The sequence below is a fragment of the Sapajus apella genome, unplaced genomic scaffold, assembly GCF_009761245.1.
Source record: "Sapajus apella isolate SASKATOON/1434 unplaced genomic scaffold, GSC_monkey_1.0 scaffold3, whole genome shotgun sequence".
Lineage (NCBI taxonomy): Eukaryota > Metazoa > Chordata > Mammalia > Primates > Cebidae > Sapajus > Sapajus apella.
The window spans coordinates 34,932,833-34,944,907 of record NW_022436943.1 but is presented as its reverse complement, the minus strand read 5'-3'; positions in this window follow the sequence as shown (position 1 = coordinate 34,944,907).

Below are 12,075 nucleotides of genomic sequence, written 5' to 3'. Positions count from 1 at the left end.
CTTTCTTTCTTTCTTTCTTCTTTCTTCTTTATTTTTGGTGGGGGAAGGTACTTAATCTCACACTGTTATCCAGGCTGGAGTGTAACTTCACGATCTTGGCTCTCTGCAACCACCCTTTCTCAGATTGAAGCAATTCTCCTGCCTCTGCCTTTTGAGTAGCTGGGATTACAGGTGTGCACCACTATGCTCGGCTAATTATTTTTTGGGGGGGATTTTTAAAAGAGATGAGGTTTCACTTTATTGGACAGGTTGTACTTGAACTCCTGACCTCAAATGATCAGCCTTTCTTGGCCTCTGTAAGTGCTGATATTACAAACATAAACCTGCCCCAGTTTGCTTTTTTTCCTCAGTATTGTGCTGGCTATATATTTTGCCTTTTCATGTGAAATATAGAACAATTTTATCAATATCTGCAAAATAACTCCCAGCAATTTTATTGAAATTTTAGTTAAATTTGGGAATAATTTACATCTTAATTTTACCAATATATTAGTATAGACTATCTCTCTATTTATAATTTATTTATTTCATCGGTGGTTTGTAGCTTTCTTTAAATAGATCTTATGTTTTTAATCTTTAATATATTTATTTTTGGTGATATTTTAAAATAAAGTTTAAAATTTCAAATTCCAGTAATTCACTGCATATGTTTAAAAAAAGCAATTGAGTTTTTTAAAATAATCTTTTATCATGTGTCCTTGCTTAGTGGTTTCAGCAGGCTTTTGGATCTTCTCTAGGATTTTCTTCAAAGTCTATCATATCATCTGCAAATAAGGACTGTTTTCTTTTTTTCCTTCCAATCTGTATACATTTGATAGTTTTTTGTTTTTTGCATTTTTATGTATAAATTTCTGTATAATATTAAGTAGAAGTAGTGACAGAAGACTAAATTGCTTAGTTAATAATCTCAAGAGGAAAGCACCTAGTTTCTTACCTCTGATTTTTAATGTAGGTTTTTGTAAATGATCTTTCTCAATTTCAGGATGATGCACTCTATTTGTGGTTTGTTGATACTACGTGTGGTTTGTGGTGCTATCTGTAGTTTTCCATAGTGTTTTCATGGATGTGTTTTGGATTTTGTTAAAATTTTTTCTGAGCATATGAAATAATTATATATATATATATATATGTGTGTGTGTGTGTGTATATATATATATATATATACATATGTATGTATATATATATATACACATATGTATGTATATATTCTTGTTTTGCCTGTTGATATTGAGAATTTCATTAATTGGCTTTCTTAATTTGAACTAGTTTTGCATATCTGGAGTAAATGCCACTTGGGCATTGTATACAACTATTTTTACACATTAATTAGTTGTATTTGCTAATATTTTGTTAGCAATTTGTATCTATGTTAATAGGGGTAATGAGTAGTTAGTTGTTCTCTATTGTAATGTCTTTACGTGATTTTATTATTAGGTTAATGTTGGCATCAGATAATTAGTTATGGAATGCTCTCTCTTCTTGCATATTCTGGAAAATATTGTAGAGGATTAATGTCAGTTTTCTGCATAAAATTTAGTAGAGTTTAGCAGTAAAACCATCTGGACTTGATGCTTCCTTTTATGCATGATTATTTTATAATAAATATATTTCATAAGAAATAAATATTTTATAATAAAAATGAATGTTTATTATTTTATTATCATCAATGTTTTTGATAGATACAGAGCCATTCATAAACTCTATTTTTCTAGTGTGGGTTTCGTATCTTTCTAAGAATTAGTCTAGTAAATCCAAGCTATGGATTTTAAGGCACAGAGTTCATTGTATTATACTTTATTATTTTTTAATATTCATAAGATTGATGGGCATAACCAGTGTTTTTTCCCAGGTTATCCTGGTTGGAGTTTTATCAATTTTATTGGTCTTGTCTTAGAACCAGCTGTATGTATTGTTAATTTTCTTTATGATTTCTGCTCTAATTTTCTCCTGATTTATGTTAATTTAAATAACATTTATTTCTCTAATTCTCTCAAGATGGAAGTTTAAGTTATTCCAGATGATCTTTTTAAGTCTGAAAAGTTCTGAAATTCTCCAACACAATTAATCAACAAATTTTATATGAGGAACTGTGTACTAGTACATTAACTATTATTAAGAAAAAAACAATTATTTTCTTGAGTTTATTCTCTTTTTAACAGTTGTATGCAGTAGTGTCCTTCTACTTTGGTTTATTACTTATTTTGGTGAGCCTTGATTAACTTAATTCAGAAAATATTTTGTTAATATTTCTTCAAGAGTGCACAACTCTCCCTTTCTCTCATCCAATTTATCTTTCTTCTCTAGTTCCAGTTCTCACTTGTCAAATATTACTGCTTCTGGGAAGATCTTCCATATCTCATTTTTTCCTTTTAGGTTTGAATTTTGTGCCAAAGTAATATTAATTGATTTAACATTACAGCTAACGAAATTGCTGCACTTAATCAGGTACCTATGAAATCTACTGAGTTTGGAATTTCAATTATTATGTTTTATCATTCCAGATCTCTGTTTCTATTTTGCACTGATCAGCTTGAACATTATGTAAATAAAACAATTTTATCTTTCTTATAGTTTTAGCTCTATTAATTTTAAACTTTATGATCTATCATCTATGTTTAGGTACTCAATTTTTTTAAAAAACAGGAAGTTTATTTCAAAAATAAGATATTTGATCACATGGGATGCCATCAAATGGGACAAAAAAAAAAAAGAGACTGGAAAGGAAAACTAATCCAGGATTTATTTTCTTCATACTAATTTATATCTAATTATAGACAGACTGTCTTACATGTCTGTCCAAGAGAAATTATAAAATTGTTCTTGGTTTTATCATGATAAGTGAAAATATTAAAATTATTCGATTGAACAAGCTATGCAAGGGTTTTTCTTTTTGTTGTTGTCATTGTTGCTAAAATAGTGAGAAAAAAGTAACTTACTAGAATATAAAAAGAAGAGTTTAATGAGTATGCCACTAATGTACAAAGGGGACATTGCTGCAGAACCAATGTTTTTCCCTCTCTCATCTCCACTTGATATTAGTCAAAACATAGCACTGTCCATTCAATTAAAAAATTATATAATATGCTGTGTACACATACCAGTTCTATTTCTTTATTTAGAGACAGAGTCTTTTTCTGTCACCCAGGCTGGAGTGCAGTGGTATGATCTTGGCACACTGCAACCTCTGCCCCATTGGTTCAAGCAATTCTCCTGCCTCAGCCTTTCTAGTAGCTGGGATTAAAGTCGTGCATTATCTCATGCAGCTGATTTTGGTATTTTTGTTAGAGACAGGGTTTTGCCACGTTGGTCAGGCTGGTCTCAAACTCCTGACCTCAAGTGACCTTCGTGCCTTGGTCTATATAACAGTTCTTTCACACACAATTAAGGAATGGACTCAGCGTGCTGGCTCATCCTTGTAAACCCATCACTTTGGGAGGGTGAGGCAGGAGCCTTGAGCTCAGGAGCTTGAGATCAGCCTGGTCAACACAGTGAGATCTCATCTCTACAAAATAATCGTGTAAAAGAGCTGGGCATGGTGACACTTGCCTGTAGCCCCAGCTACTCTGGTGGCTGAGTTGGAAGGATTGCTTGAGTCTGGGAGGTCAAGGCTGCAAAAACCATGATCACATCACTGCAGTCCAGCTTGGTTGACAGAGTAAGACCCTGTCAAAAAAAAAAAAAATGTGCATAGTAGTCAGGATGTGATGGAACCAAATTGCAGTCTTCTAATTGAGAATGTAATTTTGGTCTGTTAAGGGCAGAGTTCTGGAGTGAAGAAGCAGCTTCCCTTGCTGCTTTCCTTTTTCATAGATCTCTCCCATCTACTCCTAGAATACATCAGATGCATCTTCATCTCCCATTTCCAAACGTAGAGATGTGTCAGTTTCATTGATTGGCTCCCTGTTAATACTGGAATCCGATTTGCCTCATTGACAAGCCCTGTCATTCGCAATAGGCTTTCATTAGTTTACTAAGTGGTGTATGCCTCTTCATCTTCATCTTAAACTGCACTGCAGAACCATCCTGCTCTGCCACACTCACCCTCAAATTAATGTCATTATTGTTCTTGGTCTTCACTCTTTCCTTGTGTTTTTCATGGGCTGTGGCCCCAGAGACTCCTTGGCTGCCACTTCACAAAAGAGGTAACAAGACTACACAAACAAGCATTCAAGAACCACCAGGAGCCTAGAACTGTATGTATTTTTTTGCTTTTGCTTCTTTTTCCCTACGTTGGTAATCATTAAATTAATGGTGATTCTGGTTTATGTGTCATAAAAGTAATCAAGACTTTATAGTTCCTCATTATAGATACTGCCTATATTGGTCATAGTCTCCTTCTAATAATTATGCAGGACAGTATATATTTTAGGGGGAATTATTAGTGCTTTATCTTCTTATAAAGGGCACCATGCCTATCTGATTTTGTTCCAGCACTGACTTATACAGGTAGTAGGCAAAGTCCCTACTGATAGTAAGTATCATAGATAAGGAATGTATGGAAGATGCACAGTCTATGTGATCATAATAAATTTTCTATAAGTTTTGTCATCTGGTGTTATCTCTGAAGATTTACCACATCACCTCAAATGAATGATGAATGCATTCATCAATTAATAAGATTTAAATGATTTGAGATTAGAGTGTGGGGCTGTATAACCGTTAGTTATACCTGTACAAAGGAAAATGATAGGGATTAATTACCCATAACAGATTAAATATAAGCAAGCTTAGTGCTTAAGAAGCACAGCTGAAAAAATATTTGAATAACAAGGATATAAACATGTGATGGCTTATATTTGTTCTTGAACACTGGAAGAATAGAATTAATGGCAAATTTAAAATATGGTTGCATTAAAAATAATACATGAGAGGAATCAAATATGTTTTAAGATTCTACATGTGTTTGAAATCTTTTCATAAAAACATACTTTTCAGTGCAGAGAAACAAGCTGATAATTCCAAATTGAACATGTGCTATTTAAAGGCAGAGCAAATACTTTAAAATATTTCTACAGCAGAAACCAAAAAAAAAAAGGTAATCTTAGAAAGCATTATGCAAACCTCTACATTTTATTTATGCATCTATATGAGCAAGCAGTATCAAGTGCTTGCCATGTTTTAAGCATATGGTATTGAATTAAGAACAAAAGTTTAAGGCTCTATCTTTGCCCTTTAAAATATTGTAGTGCTGTGTTTGGCACAGGCAAAAAATCAATATTTAAAGCACAGTATACAATTTGTCATAATAAAGATAAACATAAAGAGTTATGAGATTACAAAGGTAGACCAAATAGGAGGGACATCTAACAAATCATGATGATTAGGTAGAGAATACAAATTTCTCAGAACACATGCTACTTGACATAAATCTAGAGAGAAAAAGGAGCTTCACAAGCACTATTAATATAGGATGTCCTCAGAAGGAAAGAGGTAGATTTCAGGAAAAACAAATAATTATTGAACAACATTCAGGAAGACATACATATTTGAGATAATATATGAACATTTCAGACAATTAACATTTCTAAAATGATCTACCCTTATACACAATTTAGAATATAAGGGTCTTTAAAAATTAGCAAATCCTAAAATTTTAGAAATATAAGACCTAAGTTAGCATGATGACTGCAACTGAACTACATTGAAAATTATCCATTAACTTTGGGAAAACCAGGCTCTATCATTTCCTCCAATAAAGTCAGTTTGTTAAAGCATACTTTTGTGCCATGTAAAGCTTTTGTCTCTACATAAAGAACCATTTTGTTTGAAATTATTTATTTTTGTTTGGGATTTTTTTATTTGACAGCGTTTAAGGCATCTTTCCAATTCCATGTTATTAAGGAGTCACATTTGAGTGCTTCAGATAAAACATTCTTCTAAATTTATGGGAAACCCAGATATACAATATTGTAAGGGATGGCATATAGGATACAATTAAACGGACCGTGAAAAAGATAATGAGGTTTCTTATGTGAAGTACATTGAGAAGTTTTTATTCTCCTTAATCTTCTATTAATTTTTAATTTAAATTTTTTTCTTGTTATGGTTATATACTAGTTGTGCATATTTATGGGGAACGTGATATTTTGATACAAGCATACAATGTGTAATGATTAAGTCAAAATAATTGGAATATTCATCACCTTAATCACTTAATATTTCTTTGTGTTGGGAAGATCCAGTCTACTCTTCCAGTTATTTTAAAGTACATAATAAATTATTTTTAACTTTGTCACCCCTTATGCTACAAAAAATAGATCTTATTCCTTCTATGTAGTGGTATTTTTTGTACTCATTAACAAAATAATCTTTATCCCCTGCTCCACTACGCTTTCCAGCATGTGGTAACCACCATTACATCTTCTATCTCAATGAGATCAACATTTTGTTTCCCTACATATGAATGAGGACATGCCATATGTGTTTTTTTCTGCCTGACTTATTTCAATTATGATGCCTTCCAGTTCCACCCATGTTGTATGTACCTGAAAATATTTTATTGTTTTGGATGGCTGAATAATATTTAATTGTTTATAGGTACTACATTTTTTAATCCATTAATCTGTTGATGGACAATTACATTGATTCTACATCTTGGCTATTGTTAATATGTTGGAATGAACAAAGAAGTGCAGCTATCCCTTCAATATACTAATTTGCTTTCTTTTGGGTATATACCCAGAATTGGATTGCTGGACCATATGGTAATTCCATTTTTAGTTTTTTGAGGTACCTCCATACTGCTTTCCTTCTTCTTTATTTTAAGTCCCAGGGTACAAATGATATTTTCTTCTTTAAGTTCCAGGGTACATATGATATTGGCTCTGGATTTGGGCAGGTTTGTTACATAGGTAAACATGTATCATACTGGTTTGGTCCACCTATCAGCCCATCACCTAAGTATTAAGCCCCACATGCATTAACTATTTTTCCTGGTGCTCTCCATCCCCTCCCCACCACCCTCCAACAGACTCAAGTGTGTGTTGCTACCCTCCCTGTGTCCAGTTGTTCTCATTGTTCATGTCTCACTTATGAGTGAGAACATGTGGTATTTGGTTTTTTGTTCTGCATTCATTTGTTGAGGATAATGGCTTCCAGCTCCATCAATACATGATCTCATTCTACTTTATGCCTGAATTGCATTCCATGACATATATGTAACACATTTTCTTTATCCAGTCTATAACTGATGGTCTTTTGGGTTGATTCCATGTCTTTGCTATTGTAAATAGTGCTACAATGAACATACATGTGCATGTATCTTTATAATAGAACAATGTATATTCCTTTGGGTATATCCCCATTAATGAGATTGCTGGGTCAAATGGTATTTCCAGTTCTAGGTCGTTGAGGAATTGCCACGCTATCTTCCACAATGGCTGAACTAATTTACATTTCCACCAACAGTCTAAAAGAGTTCCTATTTCTCTGCAGCCTCACCAGCACCTGTTATTTCTTGACTTTTTAATTATCACCATTCTGGCTGGTGAAAGATTATATCACGTTGTGGTTTGGATTGCATTTCTCTAATGATCAGCGAAGGTGAGTTTTTTTCATATGTTTGTTGGCTGCATAAATGTCTTATTTGAGAAGTGCCTGTTCATGCCCAGCAGTTGACCCTTGGTGGCAAGGTTTGAGAGCACTCAAGTTTGAACCTCTGGGATTGCTGATTCTTCTTTTGGTAGTACTGGTTTAAATGTTCCCTTCACGGGCAGGCATCAGGTGAGTTTAGTCTGCTATTCCTCTCTAACAGGACAGCACAGAGTTCAGTGCCTCACAATTTCTGCATTCTTTCTCCCCCAGTGCCCAGAGATGCTCTTCACACTTCTCCATTGCTGCCAGGAGTCAATTCTGTTGTTTGTTTCCCGGTTTTTTTTTTTTTTTTCTTTCCTTTTTCATTCTTTCTGTCTTCAAAACTGTAAGTCATTTTAATTCAAGTCATTTTATAACTATTAAAGACAGGAATTTTTAACAGTTAAGGACGTTGACTCTGCAACTTATGTCAAGAAATTTCAAACTACTTTTAACAGAGATTTTTTCACATCAAATTGATAAAAATAAGATTATCATTTTAGTAGTTATTAATTAAAATTAAATTCAATATTTTTATTTTATAAACTTGATACTATAATCAGAAACATAGAATTGCAATGTAATCGTTCTGCTCATATTGCACACTTGTACTCATGTGTTGTACATGTGTATGAGAACAAAGTGTTGTGATAGTAAAAGCAGTGTAGATCAAAATGAGGAATGATTATTTTATTAACTTACGTTTGAGACAATGAACTGTAACCAATCTCTGATGTAGCAGGATGCACATAATGAATATTAATTAATTTTTCATTATATATTTCCCTTTTCAATTACTTTATTTATAGGTAGAGAGACAGAATGATAGGGATAGACATAAAAAATATACAGTAGCATTTGCTTCATATCTCTTCTTACTGAATGATATTTCTCAAACTAATTATTCCAGACCCTTGGCTCATTGTAAATTTACTTTAAGATAGTAAGCTTATTTTAATATTTGTTAAAACTTGATGAAAATCTTAAACAATATATACAACATACACCAAATACATAATCATCTTGTAACTATTTCTACACAATTTCACCATCTAATTTTCTTTATACAATCACTTTGATATCATATAGTACTATTTTAATTACCATTAGCTATTAAGGACAAAAAAAAAATAAAATGAAACTGGGGAGTCAAGGATTTATGTCATGTTTGGGTTGACAGGCCTGCTTTGAAGTGCACAGAAGCTCTGTGTCATCACAATACTGTTCCCATGAAAATTACAGAGTTAATCAAACTCTCCATTGCAAGAGTGTGGGGGTGAGACTGGGTAGGAACTGTATGTACCTACGTTGGGGCTGGTGAAGTTTGGCTAGGTGGCATGTGGTCTACATTATTCAATGATATAGAAGACTGTCAGAATATTGAGGCGGGGGATTTTCTGGTCAAGGTCACTGAACAAATCAAGCAAATGTAATACTGATAATGGACAGGAAAATGCTGGGTAGAAGAGAGCTGTTCCCAGACAAAGACCCAATCCTCAAGCCTGGATACCTGTGGCCCTAAATGAGAATGGGCATTCCTGTTTTTGTGCAGGAAAAGTTGCCTTTAGGCCTGCCACACCCCCTATCCTGCACCCATATAAACCCGGAACCCCAAGCTCCAGGAACAGATCAGCAAGTGAGCAGGCCAGCTGACAGAGAGCAGAATAACATGGCAGAAAAAACAAGAGGAGGAACATCTGAATGCCAAGAAAAGTTAGGCTGGAGGCAATCAGAGAGGAATCTGGCCACTTGGCAGTATAATTTCAGGAGGGCGCTGGCTTCCCATTTCATCCTGCAATTCTGGTTCCCCATCTTACCTAAAGCCATCTCCACCACTCAATAAAACATTGCGTTCATCCTTCGAGGCCATGTGTGATCCAATTTTGGAGGAATGCTGGGCAAGAGTTCTGGTTACAACAAACTGTCATACTGGCCCTCCCCCCTCGCTAAAAAGCAGATCCATTGAGCTATTAACACTCAAGCCATCTGCAGAAAGCAAAATTGAAAGAGTTTTGTTAACACGGGGGTTGCAGGCAACTACCCCTAGACACTACCACAGAAGCAGAGCCCAAAGCACTTACCCCAGCCTCTGCACCTGCCCATCCAGGTGCTCCCCCTCCCTCAAGGGATTTGAGCAGAGGGGCCATCAAACAGGTGAAAAACACCCATCACACATCCTGGGAGGAAACTCTCCTATTTCAATACTATTATATTGGTGTCAACTGAAGACTAACCCAAAACTGTAACAATAGCTGTGTTGACACATAGAAGTTTTAGGTATTTAAAATAAAGGTGTTAAAGCATTAAAGGATAGGGTACAGGCTGGGAAATTATGTTGTGACTATGACACATCAGTGGCTGCTTTTCTATTCATGATTTACTGACCAAAAGCTCATTAGCAAATTATAATACCAGTAGCATATATTACAGAAAGAAAAAAATAGTAACAGATGACAAATATCTCCACTGGGAAGGTTAAGAAACAGCAGAAGAAGGAGTCAATCAACTGATAAAATATTTTGCTTATTTCTTGAAATTTCCCCAAGGAAACTGAAATCACTTGGAGGACAGGGAAATAACAGACAGCAATTATACAATCCTCTCTTTTATGATGTTTGAGATGAAATGCAGACCCACGTGTTAGATCAAAAGCCAGGCAGCAAACTTGATAGGACACTCAGCCTCCTTCTAATCCCATTTGATTGCTCTTCCTTAAGTGAATCATCCAGAAACAGATGTGATAGGAACAGAAATCTAGAAAGCAAGAGCTCTGGCATAAAAATGCTGGGTTATTTTGCTGAGGAATAAAAAAAATGCCTGCTTTTTTATATTCCCAGGTCAGTTCTTAGAGTTATTAATTTCTGGACACAGGAATAAAAAGGAATGTTTGTTCTGAATATTAGCATAACTTTCTGTAGGGTTTGATGTTAAGCAATAACTAGTAATATAATAGCTCTGTCCTTTTTGGAATGGGTAGTGAAGATAGAAGAGAAAAAATTATATGTACAGAAAAGAAGCTTGTGTTGCTTTCACCAGCCATGACAGGGAATACCTCCACAGAAACAGTAAAAATTGCATCATCAACCCTGAACTGACTATGTGATAATCAGAGACCAAATACTCATAAAATATGCCTCTGATCCAAATTATGGTACATTCTGGGATTAAGATATGCCCTCACTTGTGTACTACATTTGAGACTCTCCTATTGAGATGCCAGGACATATTTATTCAAGAAAGGGTTTTACTGAAAGAAAATCTAGACTTTTCAGAAGAGAGCAAAAAACCAGGGAAGTTATGATATGTATACCAAGAAGAAAGAAAGCAGGAAATGAAGTTACAGTTATTTAAATGGTTACTAAGGCACAGATGAAGAGGAGGGAAATTCATAAAGTTCCTATTAAAAATGACTAGTAAATTACTATATATTCACTGATTAAGAGAAAGAAAACCTGTTTCAGTTCCAGTAGCTACCTCTTCTAAGAAATTCTGTCATAAATTCACTCTATTTTTTCTTGGATCAGATGAATATAAATTTAATCAAGCCACTAGCTAACAGGAACAAGGGATCTATAGTTACAATAAAGCCATGATACATGGTTATTATTAGGTAACATAATAATACATATTTGCAACATCGCTCCCTGTATAATTATAAGCAGAACTACAATTCACTATCAAATATATCTCATTTTAGATGGTAAATTATGTTTTATTCTATAGACTTCTTGCTGGTACATGTAGAATTCCTAAGTGGAGGTATCAAAACATAGCAGTGGTTTTCCAACTTTAGTGTATCAGAATCACTAGATGTCTTTTTAAAAGATGAAGTACTAGACTTCAATGTCAGAGTTAATAATTCAGGACAACTGTGATAAGGGCAGAGCAACTGCCTTCCAATATCCCAAGTGATGCTGATTCTGTTTGCCTGGAGCTCGGATTTTGAGAACCAATTGCTATAGTGTAGTGTTCCCTCTATTTGAGGCAGCTTAAACCAAGGCTATAACATGATAAAGAATGATAAAGCAGTTTGAGGGCAGAGCATTCTAAACACAATACTCTTGATTGCTCACTACCTTTCCTGAGGGAAAACAGAGGCATTCAAGTTACTTATTGTAAAATTGATGGTTCCTAAAATCTAATCACAGTTTTGCTGTCTATCAGAAACAATTCTTAAATCTCAAGGTAAAACCTAGAAGAAAAATCCTACAGTTATTGATCCACAATATGACTTTTCTGTGTCCAAGTATTTAATTTCTACACCTGTAAACTGTAAAACATTATTTCAAAATGTAATTATATTCAAAGTAATATAATAATTTCATGCTACTGATGAATGTATTGTTTTGAAGCATAATAAAATTGTTCAGTTTATTTTACTTGTATGTGTCCTTTTAAACAAAATGATAATTTCTTTAAGGTAAAAAGGATTGTTTCATTTACATAATTTTTTATAAGACCAAGTATTATTATTTCTGTATAATGTATATTCAATGAATATTA